Source organism: Leptonychotes weddellii, chromosome 7 (assembly GCF_054177405.1).
Source record: "Leptonychotes weddellii isolate Sample4059 chromosome 7, ASM5417740v2, whole genome shotgun sequence".
Lineage (NCBI taxonomy): Eukaryota > Metazoa > Chordata > Mammalia > Carnivora > Phocidae > Leptonychotes > Leptonychotes weddellii.
This window is the reverse complement of record NC_138375.1, coordinates 36,096,370-36,115,862: the sequence shown is the minus strand read 5'-3', so window position 1 is coordinate 36,115,862 and position 19,493 is coordinate 36,096,370. Positions and strand designations below refer to the sequence as shown.

At 42.1% G+C, this 19,493-nt stretch overlaps 1 protein-coding gene across 1 annotated transcript in view; it reads left to right on the top strand.

Annotated features, from left to right (window-relative positions):
- ARL15 (ARF like GTPase 15) overlaps nt 1-19,493 on the top strand; it is a 398,974-nt gene that overhangs the window by 363,439 nt on the left and 16,042 nt on the right. The gene's annotated exons all lie outside the window — the stretch shown is intronic.

Sequence of the window (19,493 nt, the reverse complement as noted above, 5' to 3'; positions counted from 1 at the left end):
TTCCTCCTTCCATCCCTCTTCCCAATTCTATCTAACTAATCTGCATGCTTTCAGGTATTCTTTTTTTTTTTTTTTAACTTCTTCCCCTATCTGTAATGCTTGGTTAAATAAAGAACTAGATAGCCCAGCTAAGTGAGACGAAGAGAATTGTTTCCTTTTAACTGAATAAAAACTTCAAAGGTGACCTTCCATGGGTACTCAGTATTTCTGTTTATAGAGGAACAAATTTCCAGAAACAAAACAATAGTGCTTTTGCTAAAGTACAAATACGTGGGCCCAATCCAAACTGGCAAATTCATTAGTCTTAAAGCAGACATCCAAGCTATCATGGGTGTTTTAAGTGCGATATCATTTCATTGTGCATGTGCGGTGGGCATTGGTTCGGCAATGAGATGTATGTGATGTAGACACTTGGAGTGAGGGAAGAGGCAGTGCGGAAGCTTTGCGTGAACTCCGCTGAGCATTCTATGATGTTCTTCTTAAACTAGTCATGCTGGCAGTCATTTCCTGGAATAACAAGGTCCTTGGGATATTTTTTTCACATTTGGCGCATAATTACATCCATATGTTTGCAGAGAGGTAGAATATGTGAATGAATATCAGTGATAATTTATAGAATTTGGGTACCTGGCTATATTTGTTTATGAAGTCCTCCAAGCTGAGTGTCAATTTATGGCTCACATTTATAAAGGGAATCTAGCAAAGCCTCCTCCTTCCCTTAACCTGAAATGATTTGCTGGATATTAATCCTTTATCTACACTTCATAATGAGCTTAGGGAATTCGAAGTGAAGAAAAAAAAGATCTGAGGAGCCAAGGGATCCTTTACAGAAAGAAAGATCATAGCCAGAAGATACATTGCTTTTCTACCTAAATGTTTACATTTACTTTGCAGTTAAAAAAAAAAAAATTAGGGGCGTCCAGGGGGTTAAGGCAGTGGAGTGTGTAACTCTTGATCTTGGGTTTATAAGTTTAAGGCCCATGTGGGGTATATAGAGATTACTTAAAAATAAAAAATCTTCAGGGCGCCTGGGTGGCTCAGTCGGTTAGGCGTCTGCCTTCAGCTCAGGTCATGATCCCAGGGCGCTGGGATGGAGCCCCATGTGTCTGGCTCCTTGCTCAGCAGGGAGCCTGCTTCTCCCTCTCCCGCTCCCCTTGCTTGTGCTCTCTCTGTCAGATAAATAAAATCTTTAAAAAAATAAAAAAAAATAAAAAATCTTCACAAAAAAATTCAGTGCTGATCTTAAAATACCACTCTCATTTATATCTAAACTACTCAAGGACCCATAGATTGCTCTCTGTCTCCTGAAAATGTTTCTGGCAATCAAGGTCCTCTATTCAAATCTCAACTGTAATCGGAGCTCCATCTCGAATCCTGCCTCCTCCATCAGGACACCAGGAGCTTGAGCCACCATCAGCTCGTCTCTGCGCTCTCTTGTGAGTGTGGAACGCACTATTACCAGCTGATGTTTGTGCCAGGCACTGAGCTAAATGCTTTCACCTAGTCCACAGGATAGCCTAAAGGCTACGTGCTCTTCTTCTTACTCTCTTACAAATGAGGGCACTGCAGCTCAGGGAGGTGAAGAGATGCACCCAAAGTCGGATGGTTAGTAAAGGGCAAAGCCAGAATTTGAACCCAGGCTGTCAGGCTCCAGGGGCCACCTTGAGTTGCCACAGTCTCATTCAAATCACAGATTTGGGGGGTTTTGCCAATGCTCAGTTTTCACCTTCTATGCTTGGTCCTGCACACTCTCTTTGTTACATGCTTTTAATTTTGAGCTCTCAGACACAACCAGCAAGACCCAAAGTTCCTTGTCCCTTCTTAGTTTCCAGGAGCAGCCCGTGGTCCTAGGCACGTAATGCATGTGTGGTCAGTGCTTACTGAGGTTTAGAAGATCCAGTACCATCACTTTTCCCCCAAAGCAACTGGTTAAGTGACTTGCATAAAGTCCCAAAGTCAGTAAGCACAAGAACCAAACAAAAGGTTCCAGAAAAAAGTTGAAGTGTCTGTCATGTATGGCAGATAATAAGTAAGTGAGAGATTAAGAACTGAAAAATCCTGAAAACCGAAACTTGAGAGGAGAAACAGATTAAAGGCTGCAGAAGACTTGTGTGCAAATGCTAAAAGGCATTAGAAAGCCTTTTTTTTTTTTTAAGATTTTATTTATTTATTTGACAGAGAGAGACACAGCAAGAGAGGGAACACAAGCAGGGGGGAGTGGGAGAGGGAGAAGCAGGCTTGCTGCTGAGCAGGGAGCCAGACATGGGGCTCCATCCCAGGACCCCGGGATCATGACCTGAGCCGAAGGCAGACACTGAATGACTGAGCCACCCAGGCGCCCCTAAAAACACTTTTTGAGTGATTCAAATTCTTCATCATGTCTAACTTAACAGTTTCCTGACTTGAATACATGAACACTTATTTAGGTGCTCACAAGTTGCACTGGATTTGATAAGAATTGGAAGAAAGAAGCAGCATACAAAGGGGAAGGAAAGGCAAGTAAGAAAGAGAGAGAGGAAGGAAGGGAGGAAGGGCAAAGGAGGGTAGGTAGGTAAATGCATGTGCATCCTTGGCGAGCGAGAACTGCCACCGCCTTGCTCCCTCCCAGCCGTGGCCAATCAGCTAGACAGCTTGGTTGCTGTCCTCTGTCGGGGAGGACGAGTGGGGCGGTCACCATGAGCAGCCTTGAGTGGGAATGAGAAGAGGACAAGCAGTGTGGACTTGGCCATTAGTAGGAAGAAAGTTAGACTCAATGTGAGGAATCCTGGTTTGTGCCTAGGATCACCTTAGCTGACTTTGGGTTTAGCCATTTCACCCAACTGGGTCTTGGTCTCCTTATCTGTAAAATGAGACGACTGAATTAGAAGAATTGTAGGTCCCCTTCTGGCTCTAAAATTCTGACTCTAAGAATATCTTTTCCATATCACTTCTTTGGAATGAATCTTACTTTCAGTTCATCTAAACAATTCCAAAATGCTGTTTAGAATAATTAAAGTAACACTAAGAACGGCTTGAAAAGTAATCAACAAAATTGTGAATATCTCCCATAATGTCATTTGTGTGACAATCTGCTAAAATTTTTTAAGCTAATAAAAGTAAAAGACAAATACCAAATGAATGCTTTTTAAGAAAGCTAAGGAGACATGATGGCAACTTTCCAAATACTGCTAAAGCTCTCAGTCTGCTCCTCCCAGCTGTTACTTCTCAAGGTGCTCCTGGGCCTTACGAAATCTGACACAGTGTCAGACAAATACCTTTCTCCCGACGCTTTTACTACCTCCTTTTCCTGAAAGTCATAATCTAACACCAGGAAGAGAACTCATAGTTGTGTCTCATTTATCTCCAATACCCTGCTTTCTAATTGAAAATTTTCATTCATGAATTTTTTTCCCAAGTAAGATCTTAAGCTTTGGTTGCAAGTGTTTGTGTCTTTTTAATTCTGTGTTTACCTGGTCTCTGATAAAATAATCCAATTTTTAAAATACTGTTTAAACAATAAAACTCGATCAATTTTTGGATATTACAAGACTTTTTTTTGACACGCCCAAGAAAATACCAGTAATGAAAGAATGTCACAGCCTAAGTTACTAGTAAATGAGTTGCTTTTAGGTCAGTCATCCTTACTGGAGGCAGCTTTGTGCATTTGACAGCTTTCAGGGTGTATAATTCATCTCTAGCACTCAAAGATCATTTTACCAAGTACCCTTTGGGGGAGGCATCTCACCCCTGAAAAGCAGCAGCATCATATTTTATGCAGATGTAAAGTTCTATGATTGTCAAAATCAGATCACAAATGCAAACTGAGTTTCAAGCTGGGGACATGTGAGGTTTTTGGTTTTTTGTTTTTTTTTTCAGGTATGGGGATGGTTATTTGTTTGTTTTGAGTTATAGGAGTTTCATTCTGCCTGACCCTTACCAGTGGCAGCTGACAAAGACCAGAACTTGAATAATGAAGGAGGGAAGCACTCTGTAAAACATATTTGATCCTAAGTTTGGGTTACCTATCTTTTCACAAGACTTCATTAGGGTATAGTTATGATTATATACTCATCTCCAAAAGGCCGCTCTTTTCATCAATCATTAAAATAACAGCAAGCTTAATTTAGGTCATTTGTATTTTCTTTTTATGAATTTCCCAGGACATGCTCTGTATACACTGGGCATTCAATAAATGTCAGTCAGTCAGCAACATTTATTGGGTGCTGCCCTATTTCAAATGCTTGTAAAGGAAAAATGAACATTCTCAAGGAAACAGTTTTCAGGTTGTCTTTCTCTGGTATGTCTGGTTTGGGATCTACGCAGCTCAGTTGTCAACAGAGGTAGAAAAGTGACTGTCCTATGGAGATGGTGAGTTTCCATCACCTTCTCTGGGTCAAGGCAGTATTCTCTCAGTATGCATCACTACATATGGGCCAGTTGTTAAAACAGTCAAGTACTGGCCCATCCCTATAAGAAACTGCATTGGTCCTCCCCTCACAACCTCCTGAGCTGTCCCCCAATTCCATAACCAAGGGGATAAAGCCTGATTTCGCTGGGAGCCTTTAGAAACATGCTCCAGCACTGCCACCAGCTGATTGGTCCATTCTCATTGGTTAGTGTCCATGCCCTACCCCTTCCTATTTCAGATACTCCCCTTGCACTAGGCATAACCTGCATAGAAAGGGAACATTCAAGAATGATTGCTCGAAGTTATTATAGTTGTTGTCATTTAAGGGGGAAAAAAAACAGCACCTGGGTAGCTCAGTTGGTTAAGTGTCTGACTCTTGGTTTTGGCTCAGGTCAGGATCTCAGTCAGGGTTGTGGGATCGAGACCCACATTGGGCTCCATGCTCAGTGTGGAGTCTGCTTGAGAGAGTGTCTCTCTCCCTCTGCTCCTCACCCACTCATACTCACCTTCTCTGTCTCTCCTCTCCTCTCCTCTCTCTCCCCTTCCTCCCTTTCTCTCTCTCTCTAAGATAAATAAAATCTTAAAAAAAAAAAAACAAAGCATGAACTAGTACGTAACAATGGTCCTTTTATAGTACCGTATCAGATTCTTCTCCTGATTCTAGGACAGGGACCACGTCTGAACTATTTTCCATCCTTGTTACTAAACACAGGCAAGAAAACAGAAAACATTAACTGTGCTAAACAGAGCTAATACAGGCTTCAGACTTAAAGAAGGAAAGGACTGAAATTTGGAGAAAGCCATGCAGAAACTCAAACTATGACAACACGCTAGAAGAATTAGTCTTCTTTGTTACAAAAGTGGCTAGTTGGTGACAATCAATAACTAACCCACAAATCAAATGGTGCTACTCTACTGGTTAAGTAAAACAGGAAGTGGTTTGGGGCACCTTTCAGCTCAGGTCCTTGGTTTCAGCTCAGGCTGTGATCTCAGGGTCATGAGATCTAGCCCCCTATCGTGCTCAGCACTCAGCCCAGAGGAAGTCTCTCGAAATTCTCTCCCTCTTCCTCTCCTTCCCCCTTTGTCCCACCCCACATGTGCATGCGCATGTGTGCACTTGCTCTCTAAAATAAATCAAAATCTTTAAAATATAAAAATAAAAAGTAGGGCGCCTGAGTGGCTCAGTTGGTTAAGCATCTGCCTTCGGCTCAGGTCATGATCCCAGGGTCCTGGGATTGAGCCCCACATCGGGCTCCCTGCTCAGCCAGGAGCCCGCTTCTCCCTCTCCCTCTGCCTGCTGCTCTGCCTGCTGGTGCGCTCACGTGCTCTCTCTCTGGTCAAATAAATAAATAAAATCTTTTTTAAAAAGAAAAAGAAAGAAACCTGAATAGCACAGTATTGAGAAGCCGTGTGATGTGACACAGTGATTTTCAAATGGCTTGTTCCTGGGAACCCTACCCTTGCTTCATTAATGAAGTCCTGCTTTTAATGTTTTACATATATTAATCGGACACTCCCTGAGTGAGGTCACCTACAAAATTTAGTCCGTGTTAACTTTTACTAGTCTCTGTTATACTTAATGAGAAAATAAAATGCTTCTGTTATGGAACATAAGATCGAGGTTAAAACTGGAAATGCCATAATGTGGGTTTCTGCTTTCACATTTATAACAGCTATTGGGGAGGTAGTAGACTTCCATGGGTAAGAACATGGGTTCTGGAATTAATCTGACCTAGGGCTGGAACGTCAGCCTTATCACCTGTTTGCCCTTAGACAAGTTACTTAACCTCTCTGAGCCTCTGTTCCCATAGGAGTTAAATGCAGGTGATAATACTACCTGACAGAGTTGTACTATGAGTAAATGAGATTGTTTCTGTATTGGTTGGGGACAGTGCTATGAGCTGCTTTCTTAGCAGGTCCGCAGTCTCAGTGGCTTGTCACTATAGTTTATTTCTCTGTCCCCTCACAGCCCTGTGTGGGTCAGTGGAGGCACTCTGCTCCTTGTAATTATTCAAGGATCTGGATCCCTTCCATCTCTGTCCTCTCAGTCCTCAGGGCCACTTTGTTCAACGTCTCCCAGAGACAGACAGCAAGGATGGTGCACGATAGAAGGGAGGATCGCAGAGGTCTTGTTTCTTCCAGGGAGTGACGGGGGTGTGCACCACTCATCACCCAGCCGTGGAAGAGGCAGAGCCGTGTTGTCTGGCCCTTCGCACCAGGAGGAGGACATAGAAACACGCGCACTAGCCGCAGCCGCCACGTCTAAGGCACGTACCACAGTGCCTTGGGCGCAAGAAGTCGTCTGGTAGTTTTTTTCATTCCAGGAGCACCCAGGGAAAGACCACAGTGCTGCCCACCATTTTGGCTGTTGCTCAGAGACTTATGCAAATGAGCACAAAGCCCTAGAAACACTGACCTTGCGTGGGAGAGATTGGAAAACCAACCAGGCAGAGGTACACACTGAGTGGAAGCTAAGAACACAAAACAAGATGTGAGACATGTCATCCTGTTCACAGCTGCATTCCAACTTTGAATATATAGGCGGGGGAAGGTTTGTCAGGGTGGGCTATTGTTGGTAAAGTAGCCCAAAAAAGTTTTATGAAAGCACTTAGGAAAGGCAAAATGGTGTGGGGCTTTGGTATGAGATTTATTTTATTTATTTATTTATTTTTAATTCTGCTTAAGAAAAAAATAAAGCTGAAAATCTAAGTGGAGAGGAAAAAAAGGGCTTCAGAGTTAGAAGACCTTGGTTTGAATCCCAGCTATCTAGTTAAGTGATTATAAATTTTGTTCATAAAAGTATCCCCTTTTGAGCACCTCCTCTTGGCAGTCACTGTGCTAAGAACCTTATCTGTATTTGTGCCCTGTCTGTACCAGAGCCCTTCAAGGACAGGTGTCATTTATCTATTTTAAAAATTGGGAAACTAAAATCGAAAGATGTGAAATGACTTGTCCAAGAGTACATGGTTAGAAAGCAGCAGGACAGTGATCTTTCTGGTTCAAGGAGCAGAACACTGGTATGGGGATCAGAGGTGGTAACTCAAATGCCCATTGGCACGAGAAGCAGGTGGGATGATTCAGACAGGTGGCATTCTGGGACCCGATGTCAACCCCTTTGGGTTCCCCTCCCTGCTCCCCTCCCTGAGGCCTTTCTGTAGAAGTGTTCCACCTGCCACAGATCTTTCATCTGGAAATCTTAGCCTGTTTATAAAACGGCACACACAGGTATGCTGCTCAGACCTTTTATTCTTTCCCATCCTCTCTCATGTCCCTCGACCACTACTTTCTTCTCCCTCATGTTATCGTTTGTACAGCACTAGCTTCATCTTTTTTCTTTTCTTCCTTCTAAGAAGAATAAATGTGCTCCTTGCTGTTCTGCACTCAGCTGGAGTGAGTCCCATGGGCAGGAGGAGTGCACTGCTTTTTACAAGGGGCGGCTAGCCTTGCATTTGTAGAACGTGCTGTGAACACTCAGAGGTTCTGCAAACCATTCTACGTTCATTTCAATGGCTTCCCTAATTCCTTCCAAGTTGAGGGAGTGTCACGGGAAGGGCTTTTGCTATTTACTACTCAGTACATTGTATGACACCTTTGCACACACATCGCAGACTTACAATTCAGTCCTTGAAGTTGTTAAAGAAAACTGCATGACTGCTGATCTTTGCAATGTGGTTCCTGTTTTCACAGAGATTGGTGGTGATCGATTACAAAAGCCCAGAAGGGAAGGTGTTTTGAAGGGCGTTTTATGCCCTCTACAGTTGCCCAGTGAATGCTCACCCACACCTGGTGCTTTTAAGATAAACCATTGAAGTGTTCCTTCCAACTGAGGACAAAACCAAGGAAAGAAATAAAAAGCCCAATAGAAATCCAGATCGATTGCATAGGTACTTGGACTAATTTAACTGTGCAATTATAGATTTGTGTTGATGCTTTTAAAGTGTATCAGACTTTCAAAAGAAATACAAAAAAGTCTTTTTTTACTGTCAGACTCACCAAGTTACACCTCTCACCTTTGAATGTATGAGTTCAGTCCATTCCTCAAATGAAAGCTGTTATTTCAAAATCTCATCTGCCTTGTATACTTAACATTCTTTCAGATACTGACTCTTTGATTTCATTTACTAAACGTTTGCCAGGGGCTGGTGTTGCTTGCTGTTACTTTAGAACCGGATTTTAAGAGCTTCATATTTATTAATACGCAATCCCCTGTTTGCATTTTAAAAAGCCTTACTATCATCTTTGATACTTGTTGAAATTCCGCTGAGTTTGAGAAACCTCTCTTCTACATGACCCCCCAAATCTAAATCACTCTCATTATCACATTTATGTAAATATTTTTGATATGGCCCCAGTGCCAGATACCTTTAAAATGTCTGCTTTTTTCCAACTCTGTCTATATTTCCCTTCTCTCGGCAAATTCTCTGCATTATTCCCTAATTCATTAGTAGTGATACACTTGGGCGTCTAGTTTTCTTGGCTTTGGTACAAATCGAAGCCTCAGCTATCTTGTGGCCATATGTTCTTATTGCATATGCCATGTGATTTCTAAGAATGAGAAATGCAGAGCCTCTTCCCAGTCTCAGTTTAAGATTGATAGCTTAGAATAGGCAATATGTGTAAGCACAGTGCTGTCTTATGTCTATTTACCAAAAGTGTTTTGAGGAATTTAGCTCCAGTTTTGATTGCCAATTCACTCCTGGCAGACTCATAAAATAAGAAGCAAAAGGGCCCCCCCTTCACTCCTCTGGTGAAGGAGTTTGATAAATGAGGGATTAGAGCAATGTTAAGTCCTTCTAGAGGCAATGCAGAAAAGCTATCCAGCAACTCCTCTCAGTATCAGAAGAGGTTCATTTAGCTGCTCTTCTCAAGCCAGAAATTGGAAGAGCTCTATTTTCTGGATCAATAAGGATTTAAGGATATAAACTAGTAGCATTTTTTAAGGGAGATCTGTTTCCTGATGAGTAGTCTCTGGAATGTGAAGGAGGATGGGAGTGCCTTCTTCATTTGTACGCTCTGTGAAGGCAAAGACTTTATTTAGATTTTTTTGTGTTTGGTTAGTGCCCACAGGGTATGTGTAGACTCCTAATAAACACTGAGGATGCTGTTGATGGACAGTCCTTGGTTTGTGCTTCCATTTCTGAAGAATGAAGGCCTTGTCTAAGAGGTGTCTGTATCTTATCTCTACCAGGATCCCATGCAGGCTTGGGCCTTTGGAGTAATTCTGTATCAAATCAGCTATGTTGAAATTCCTAAGAGAATTGTTTGATGATTCAATCTCTTGGTGTGTTCCACTAATCTTCATATGTGAAGTGCTATCAGAGACACATTTAATGACTTAGAGCTCTCAAATAAGTTGCTATGGTTGGACCTGAAAGGCTTTTCTCAGACAAGTCCAGATATCCGCTTTCCCTTATCTGCCTGCTTTCCTTCTAGACAACAAATGGCTGATCTTTCCAAAGGGACAGGTTTTCCTATCTGATGCTTTTGTTTCCCAGAAAGAAAAGAAAATGAAACTGTTGTCTCTTCCCTTAGATGTTGAATCCAGAGCAAACTGAAGCTTTATGGATATCTTTTGTAGTAGTCTCCTTCATATAAATATGAATGGGCAATTACTGAATATCAGAAGCTTGGGTTAGAGGTCCACCATCCCTTTGATGTGCAGAGCAAAACGAAGTGGTAAGACATCAGATGTTGGGCTGTGTGAGTTTCTTTAATGACCAGTCGGGACTTAATTTGCTCAGTGTAATGTTTTGTGACTCCTTGTGATGTTAACAGCCTTTGGAGGAAATTACGTTGGGTCTTTACCAATCATATAGCCTTTTCCTGGCTTCCCATGAGATCCCCTTACCTTTATGTTTTTATCGGAACATTCTAGGTTAGCTGTGTATTTGCTGGGCAGGCTTAGTACAAAAACCTTTAGAGACGTATCATCCATCCACTTCTGTCATAGTAAAAATTTCTGAGAAAATGATACTTTGTGTTCTGGAACCTGATTTTCTGTTTTTCTTTCTGTATTGCGTTTTGACTCTTCACCTGCATATAGCCCAGTTGAGTTTAAGGTATTCTCTTAATTAAATCTGTTCTGTTTTTTTTTTTTTTTTTTTTTAATGAGTAAGTTTTAGAGTTTCTCCTTTGGAATAGGAGAAGCCAAATGGGGAAGCAGTAGGTGAACCACATAAAGTCACCTGACAAGTCAAAAGCCAACTTGAGAATAAAGTAGTTTATCTTTCTTACTCAATGCAGTAAATACAAAATATGTGATGCCATGGTTGAATCTATTGGTTTTGGATCATCATTCTAAAAAAAAAGAAAAAAAGTGAATGTGACAGGGATGCATATTTAAAATGTCTTCCTTTCACTGTCTCAAATTTAACAACTAAAATAAATGAGTAGTGTGGCAGCTGAAATAGAGATCTCTTATTGATTGGGTTATAAAAGTAGCTATCGAAAACACCGTCAGGCATATACTCTGCAAAATAAAATATGTCAGCGCTGTTTAATGCTAGACATGAGGACTCTAGTTTTAGAGGTCCTTCATATTATTTTCTCATAATTTATAAATACAATGAGCTCTCAAATGGGTTAGCAACTGTCAAGATAAGTAAACCTCACACCCTCCTCTCTGCACACTGCCATTTTTACACATGGGAGCACACTTCCTAATTACTGTCTTTCTCTCCCTATAGCGCCCCCCCCCGCCCCGGTTTGTCTCTCTGCCCCACGGCACTGTGCCTGGCCTGTAATAGAGCCCCCTACCACATGAATACATAGAAACTACAGGTAATCCTGGCTGCCGTGTCTGCAGAAGTATTGGTGGTTCTCCTCTCTCCAGCAGTTCTGTTTGGCAGTGCCCTGCCCCAGCATCTCTGCCCAGAAGGCCAGGGCAAGGAAGGAATGCTCCCTGAGCATCTGCCCCCCATCAGACCCTGCTCCAGATGTGGGATTCACCAAGATGAGTGACAGGGCCTGCTTTGGGCCCAGTGCCCTGAGCCATGTCTTCTTCCTGGAGAATTTGTACTCTAGCAGGGGAGATGAAGACCTTAAAAAATACTCAGTTAATAAATGAATGAATATACAGCTGAGGGAGCAGTGAATTCTTGGGGGAGGGGACATTTGAAAAAAAAAACAAAGAGAGGTGACCAGAGAAGGGGAGGGAGGTTCCAGAATGGATGAGTTGAGTAAGTAGCAGCCCCGGGATGGGAAAATTGGTACCTGGTGTCTTCGGAGAGGGAGCACGCACTTTGAGACATAGGTTTAAGTAGTGTTGGGATTCAGGTTGCATAGTTAGGGACATGTTTTTTTCACCTGATCTAGACTGTGAGTCTTAGGAGGACAGGGACCGTATTCCACCTTCTTTGCAGCCCAGGCAAGCTTTGCTCAGAGAAGGAGATCGGGAACGTTGGTAGATTTAAATTGAATGATCTAATAGGGAACTATAAATAGTGTGTGTGTGTTCTCATTTCTCTCCTATTTCCTTGTTCTACCCACTCTCTGGGGTATATGAATAATGAACTGATTAAAACACTCAACAGAAGGGAAGAGAAGGAGATAAGGTGAAAGAAGAAAAGTTTATGTTTAGTCTAAACCTCTGGGGTTATGATTTCATCAGGGGCGGGCTTGTTTATAAACATATATATAAACAATCGCACTTCAAGACCATGTGAATACTTACAGCGATACAGGGTAAATACCACTGGAATGATAAAGCCAAGGGACTACAGGATCTCCGAGAAGGCAGATCTCTAAAGGAAGGCTTTTGAGCTAGGTACTGAGCACAAATGAGAGCAGGATCTGAGGGGTGGTGGAAACGGTCGTGAAATAGCGCCGGGCACTACTCTAAATGCTTTCCATCACCTAATTCAGTCGGGCCTTCCTGTGAACGGAGGTATTATTCTTATAATTATTACCACACTCATTTCCCAAATGTGGAAACTTGGGCCTAGAAGAGTTAGGAAATTTACCCCAAGTCAAACACTAGTAAGTGGTAAAGCAGAGATTGAAACCTGGGTAGTTCTGGCTTCAGCCCAGTGAAGGATGACGCGAAGCTACCACCCACATGGAGACAGAGCGGAGGGTCTTCTAGGACAAGGTCATGCCTTGAGCAAAGAGCTTATCTATGGGAAGGGCAACATGGATTTAAGGACTGACTACAAGCCCAGTTTGGCTAGTAACTTGGGGACACAGGAGTCTGCCCGTGTGGAAGAGTGGCCATCTACGCGGACTGATTTTTAAGGAACATCAGGAGGCACCGTAACCAGGTCTTATCCCAGCCTTACTATAGGTGCCTGAAGCTACTCCATTCTGTTGGACTGCATTTCCATTCATTGTCACTGGTCTTTCACGCAGCCCCACCTCACTGTGTTCCGTGTGCGCCCCGCTAACACACAGCGGAGTTCTGCTGTGCCAGACACCGCCCCCACATCCTGCTCTCACATCCTGCCCCCACGTCCTGCCCCCACTGCCCAGTCACACTGCTTACCCTCTCCGAGCCTCAGTGTCCTACCAGTGCCTCCCTCAGTGGGTTGACATGAGGGTTAATGAGGTAATAGATTTAAAAAATTTTTTTTAATTTATTTATTATTTGACAGAGAGCGAGCACACAAGTAGGCAGAGTGGCAGGCAGGAGAAGGCGAAGCAGCCTCCCCACTGGGCAGGGAGCCCGATGCGGGGCTCGACCTCAGGACCCAAAGGCAGATGCTTAAATGAGTGAGCCACTCAGGCCCCCCTATTTTTAAAATATTTTTAAAGAGTACCTGACACATAGTAAGATATACGGAGGCCTGGGGTCCCTAGGATTGCAGAAAGGATTTACTAGAAAAGAAGGTGGAAAAAGAGGAATAAAGGCAGATTTTATTTATCTCACAGGGTTTGGCCAAAGTCCTGTAGCTAAAGATAACTTAACTTTGCTGATTTTAGATTCCGTAGCCGCCCCACCCCCACCCCTGCCCCCAGAAGGTTATTTTGGAGGGTGTTGTGCGGTTTGATCACGTGGCATTTAAAATGCCACACGACATCTGATATCTGGCCTAGAAGATAATAAGAGCTGGACAGTGCTGTTAAAATCCCATCACCCAGAAACACCACAGGGGAAAAAAAAATTCTATGTAAGTACTACTAGCACCGCCTAAAAAAGGAGGGGGGAAAATCTGAAAAATTGTATTTTAAGCATCGTGTGTTTTATACAGTAAAACGAACAATCCCTTGGATTTCTCTGCAAGGGATTTGATCTGAAGAATTTTTTCCTCCTGTGGTACATAAAATCCATTCTTAAAATGAATTAACTTCAGCTGAGTTTTCTTATAACTGAGGCAATTCTGAAAAATCGGAGTCCATGCTCCTTGGTAATAGTGTTGACAAGCACTTTTAAGAACCCCTAAAATAGTAAGAATGACTCAAGACCTAGTGACTTTCAATGAAGCTTGGTGTGTTCTGTTAAGTAATAGTGCCAAGCATAAGAGATGGAATGTTATTATTCACTCCAGATGGAGATGTTCCTTTATTTTTATTTGTCTGTGTAGTTACACTGCTTCTGTCCACAAAGAATTTAAAGTGACTCACATGAAAATAATAATAAAAAATTAAAGTAGGAGATCAGGACAAAGAAGAGGAGACTAGAATGACGTCAACCCTATAGGTTGAATCAGTGCTGGAATTTGGTTTCATATTCAGCACTCTGCGTTTCTGAAAAAAGGTGGAGGAATCGTGATCTGTGCTGTATTTCTCCGTATCGGAGAAGAGGAGGCTATGGCTTCCACAGGGAAGAGCTGTCTTCCACAATTCGAAAAGACTTTATAAGATAGATACCTAATGAATTAATGAGTAACCCATGACAACACTTTTACGGTAAATGTAGTTCTCAATTTTTTGTGGCTTTTTCTGGGGCTGACATTAAGTGAAGACCCTAGTACTAAAATGTGGGGAAGAGACTTTATAGCCTTCCGCAGGCTATACTCGGGCGTCATTCAAGGTTAGCGTCAGACATCCTGTGGAGGAAGGCTGCGCTCTTCTCTCTGAAGGGGGTCCAATGAAGAGCAGACTGTCACAGGTCCCATTCCTTGCCCGGGACCTGAAGTACTGGTCCTCCTGACTGGAATACCCACACAGGAACTTCGCAGGCTGGTGAGAGTGTGTTGTTAGATTTTCAGTTGTGAAAGGTAAGAATCCTGAGTGGTGGTCTTGTCTCCGCCTTCCTGAAGACTTCAGCACAGTCTTATAATTTCAGTCGGTAGTACCACATGAGGCTAATTTTTATTGTTTTTTCACATTCATACAGCGCCTGTTTATTAAGCCTCTACTGTGAGCCAGTTACCTTCTTTTATATGTCTCTACATACAGGTATATTTTTAGTTTCTTTCTATAAATGCCCTTTCTGCTCTTTGATTTGTTCATATGTATGTTTTTATTCATGTTTTAAAGCATAAAAACTACAGGAGCTCATCGTTTCAAGTCCAGTAATTCAGGGGCACATTAAGAAAAAGTTAAAATCATCCCTTCATTGCTACCAGTGTGATGTGGCTCCTTCCACACTTTTCTCTGCTCTCAAATGACTTTCTTAACTGTTTAGATAGTGTGTCTAAAACTTAAATGTGTGAGATTGGTGGGGTTTTTTTTTTTAATGGACATGTATTTATTATGCTGGCAAGTAGGAGAAATTGTCCCTTAACTATAATCGATTTTCTATAGTGTTCTTGTTTGTTTGTTTTGTCTTGAGGGAAGGGAGCAAGGCATTGTTACCTCTCTCAAATAACTTAGAAACTATAGCCCCCATCTTGAGCAGAGCCTTTCCTGTTCTGAACAGGACCAAACCTGATGGGATGCAATAAGCTTGCACTTTTCCGATGATGTCGACCTCCCCTCTGATGTTAACTTTTATGTGTATGTGTATTACAAATGTAAATATGTTCATTAATTTTGAGGCTGGCTACAGTATCACATCTGAATACATTCTGCACACCCTTCTTGAAATTCGATGCTTACGTACCCTTTCGTTGGTCTTCTGTTGAACAGAGAAGTAATCTCTTTTATAGTGTTACTTAACTGTGCATTGAGTGTATAGAGTCCTAGGAACAGCATGATCCTAAAGTTGCAAAAAGAAAGATTTAGAAAATCTGATTATGTAGTCACACTTTTATGCCTAAGACAATACTTGGGGATGATAAGTGTGAAACAAGATGGGTCACCGTTGAAAAAATAGAACTACTTTTGGAAAAGCTTAAATAGCACTGGTATTTGAAACATTTCTAGATGGCCAAGACTTGCCAACAATCTCTGAAATACTACATGCAAAGAGTCTTTCCTTTGTGTAAGTTGTTAGGCATTGCTGGTCCTTACCCAAGAAAACTAGATTACACACACATACTTTCCCAAAATGTGACCCTTATACCTGAAGACCAGGAATTACACATATGTGTTATGTGTCAGTAAATGGAACATTGTTGCAAGGGGTGTCTAAGAAAGCAAGCTTGAGTGTTCTCATTTTCTGTATGGGGAAATCGATGGAAAGTGGGAACCTGGGGGGTGGGTGGAGTTCCAGGGTAGAGCGGCCAACTACTAGAAAAGTGAAAGGCAAATGCCGTGCTCGGAGACGACTTTTTGCCAGCCTCAGTGAAGCAGTGTGCGGGTGATCATCCTTTCCTGGAAACTTAAAGCAACCTGAAGGAAGAGGCAGCGGCTTCATCGCATCCAGTTGGTTAATCCCCTCTCTGTCAGTCATTGGTGTATGATCTGAATAGACTATAAATTCACATTTCTGGAGCCACATGGTCAAAATAGCACTTTATATTCAGTGTGAAATTCTTAAAATGAAACCCAGCTGGCAGATGGGAAGGATTCTGGGGGGTGGGGGAAAAGAGGAGGGGAATATTGGGTGTGCAAGGGGCACATGATTTTCCAGAGAGTTTTTTTTTTCCTTTATGCTTTGTGCAGATATAGGAATATTTTTAAACATCTATGATACAGCGCAAATGAATTTCTTAAACCTGAACCATAAGAGTCTAATTTGTAATATTTCATAAGAATCTAAAACCATTAAGATAGTTATGCAAGCCATTCCAAATTCTTGCCTGCAAGAATACAATGATTTGCTCCTTTAGGGAACTCTCTTCAGTTCTTCCATGAGTGCTAGTTCATAAATTGCATCTTTCAGTGCTTTAAATAAGTCTTTGGCCTAATAACCAATTTTTAAAGAGAGAAAGAGCGAGAACAGCTAGTCTAGTTCACTTTTATCTCAGTCTCCTGTTCAGAACTTCTGCCCATTATGCTGTTCACGCTTGTTCCATTTCCTTCTCTTTCCTCAGGTTGAAATGGGAAGTGTCCTGTGTCTTTGTGCCTCCCAGGGTCAGTGGTCACGTCAGAACCAGGCAAACTCCATTCCAGAACACAGTGCTCTTGGTTACTGATCCAAGCCTTGGATCCAGTGCCCATAGGGCATTCCAGACGTCCCCACAGTTTATCACATCAGCTTGCCCCTTCTGATAGCACCGAAAAGCAGTTCAACCTGGGACCAGGTTACTACAAACTCAGTGTCTGTGACTTCATATGAGAAGTCAGGATTCAAATATTTTAGCAGCTGTGAGAGATTTCAGCTCGCCCGAATGTTTTATGAAAACCGTGTGCTGCATTTAACTTGCTAAGAAGTGCACAGGTTATGCGTGTTGTATGTCTGGATGAGAACCTGGAGTCAAAGAGGCAAGAATTTATTTCTCCTCTCCTTTTTTTCTCTAGAGCCACATCTTTCTGTCATGAACTCACACCTAAAATTTACAAACCCTGTTTGAGGGCTTTGAAGCCTGGATCCTCTTATGTTAAACGATAAAGACAGGGTATCAGGTAATTCATTCACTAAAAATAAATTTGTGACACACAGAGGTAAATACCATTTTACATACATCCTTTTATTTTATTATTGACACTTCTAGTTAAAAATAGACAGCCTGAGCCATCGTTTGTCAGGTCTTGTCATTATATGATTTTCATTTTTAAATACTATGGTAGAATTGCCATCTTACTCATGGGTATGTGATAAAGGTATAAAGAAACAGATAATAACTTCAAGGTAAAATAAGAGTGTTCTTCAGAGCACTCACATTGCTTGTTCCCTAGAGAGCTGTAAGTGCAGGGAAATAGAAATCCAGGGCATCGGCTAAGAAAAGTACTTTATAATTCTGTTTGCATTTCTGAGTCTAGAAAATAGGGAGTAAGTTCTACTTAGAAAATATTTTACAGATACATTCAAAATAACGTAATGTTTATTTTGTTAAAAGATACTGTCTTTGACAACAAAGTATCCAGTTTTAACCATAATGTGAGCTCAGAGATGTGAAGGGGTGGTACTTGAGACTGCAGGGGTGTGGGCATCAATATGGATTTGAGTATTTTCTTTATTTATACTCTACTTTCTTTCATGAAAGGATTTGAGGTGATAGACACTAGTATTGATTCTGACAGCGGACATGATTTTATGTAACACTCTCAACTTCCGACTGAAGTAGGTGTTAATGACATCCCCCTGAGAAGGCTTTCGATTCAGACAGAATAAAAAGTGGGATTTGAGACTTAGAAGCCCCCTTATCTGACCTGATCTGAACTGGTAGTTGAACAATTAATAAAGAAAGAGTTGGCCAATGTCTTGTCATTAAAAACACAAAGTAAATGTATACCCTAAATAATTTAACTTAAAACATACAAATGGTACTAATCTTCTGATATTGGGCCAGTGCCTTTTCTCTGAGTACGTGGCCACTAATCAGAGTTCTGTATCCTATTTTTTGCAGAAAATACAGCCATTATCTATGATTTTCAGTTCCCATTTCTTTAAAATAGAACCATAAGATAAAGTAAGATGGTAAGTTAAAGACACGTGGGAAGAAATTCACAACGATAGCTCTTCATGGTTGTCTCCCCTAAATCTGATTGGACAGCAGTTTGTTTTTGGTGAGTTCTTTGAACACATTCCACTTAGTTTTTCATAGAAACAGAAATTCTCTTCTCAACTTCCTATTTCATCTGCTGATGCCATATTGAATTAAATGACTTAATACAGTAACAAATACGGTTGCTTCAACAAGAACTGTGAAAGAGCCCAGCAGCAGAGGCACGCAGACGTGCCAGGGAGTGGTGCCCCGTTGTGAGCATCAGGTGAGCGGCCAGCTTCATCTGGGGCTGTGCCCACAGGGCGTGGGCATTCGTTGTGGAGACAACGTCCATCATTATCTTGAACCGGGGCAATGAAGAGTCGGTTAAGTCTAGGTGATTAAGTGGAGGTTAATTGAAGGAGCCTTTATTGTAACTGTATGAAATTTTGTTTTGAAACCAGCTAAAGATTTGTCCTTACCTGCAACTGCTTGATATTTAATTCACATCATGCCCTCAGTCCGTCTTTTGGATCAGCTCTATGGCAAATGTTATGATTGCCGTGGGGCCTTCTAATTTTTCACGGCCCTTATTCCATCTGACTTCACTTAGTCACTGATGCACCTACATGATACCTGTCGGTCTCTTCCAAGTAAGCTCCGTGGGGCCTGGGACGTCTGTTCACCTTTGTGTCCCCGGGGCCTGAAACAGTGAATGCGTAGTCAGCGGTAGGAAGAGGGAAAGGTGGCTGTTGATTTGGTGCCTTTCTTTTAGCCCAGCTGAATGTTTTGATTTGTCCCCACCAAGATCAATTGATTTCTACTTTGAGCAAGAAGGGAGGACGGAGAGCTGTACCCTGACATAGCTCCTGGTGTACTTTCTTAATCCGGTTCCTAAATCTCCCCCTGATTCCAGGGAGGGAGCCTGATGGTTCATGCTGATAAACCATAGATTGAAGCATTGGCGGGGCCTTTGTTCTTTGACTTTGCCTTAAAAGATCAGTTCAGAACAGTTTCTCAACCTCGGCATTATTGACATCTCAGGCTAGATGGTTCTTTGTTGGGGGTGGGGAGGGCAGGGGCGGGGGAGCTGTCCTGTGCCTTGTAGGATGTTGGGCAGCATCCCACCTGACCATTACCCACAAGACACCTGCAGCAAACACCATGCCCCCTGCTCCCCATTGTGACAACCAGAAATACCTCCAGACATTGCCAAATGTCCCCTGAGGGGTATGGTCACCTTTCCCCTCCGTTGA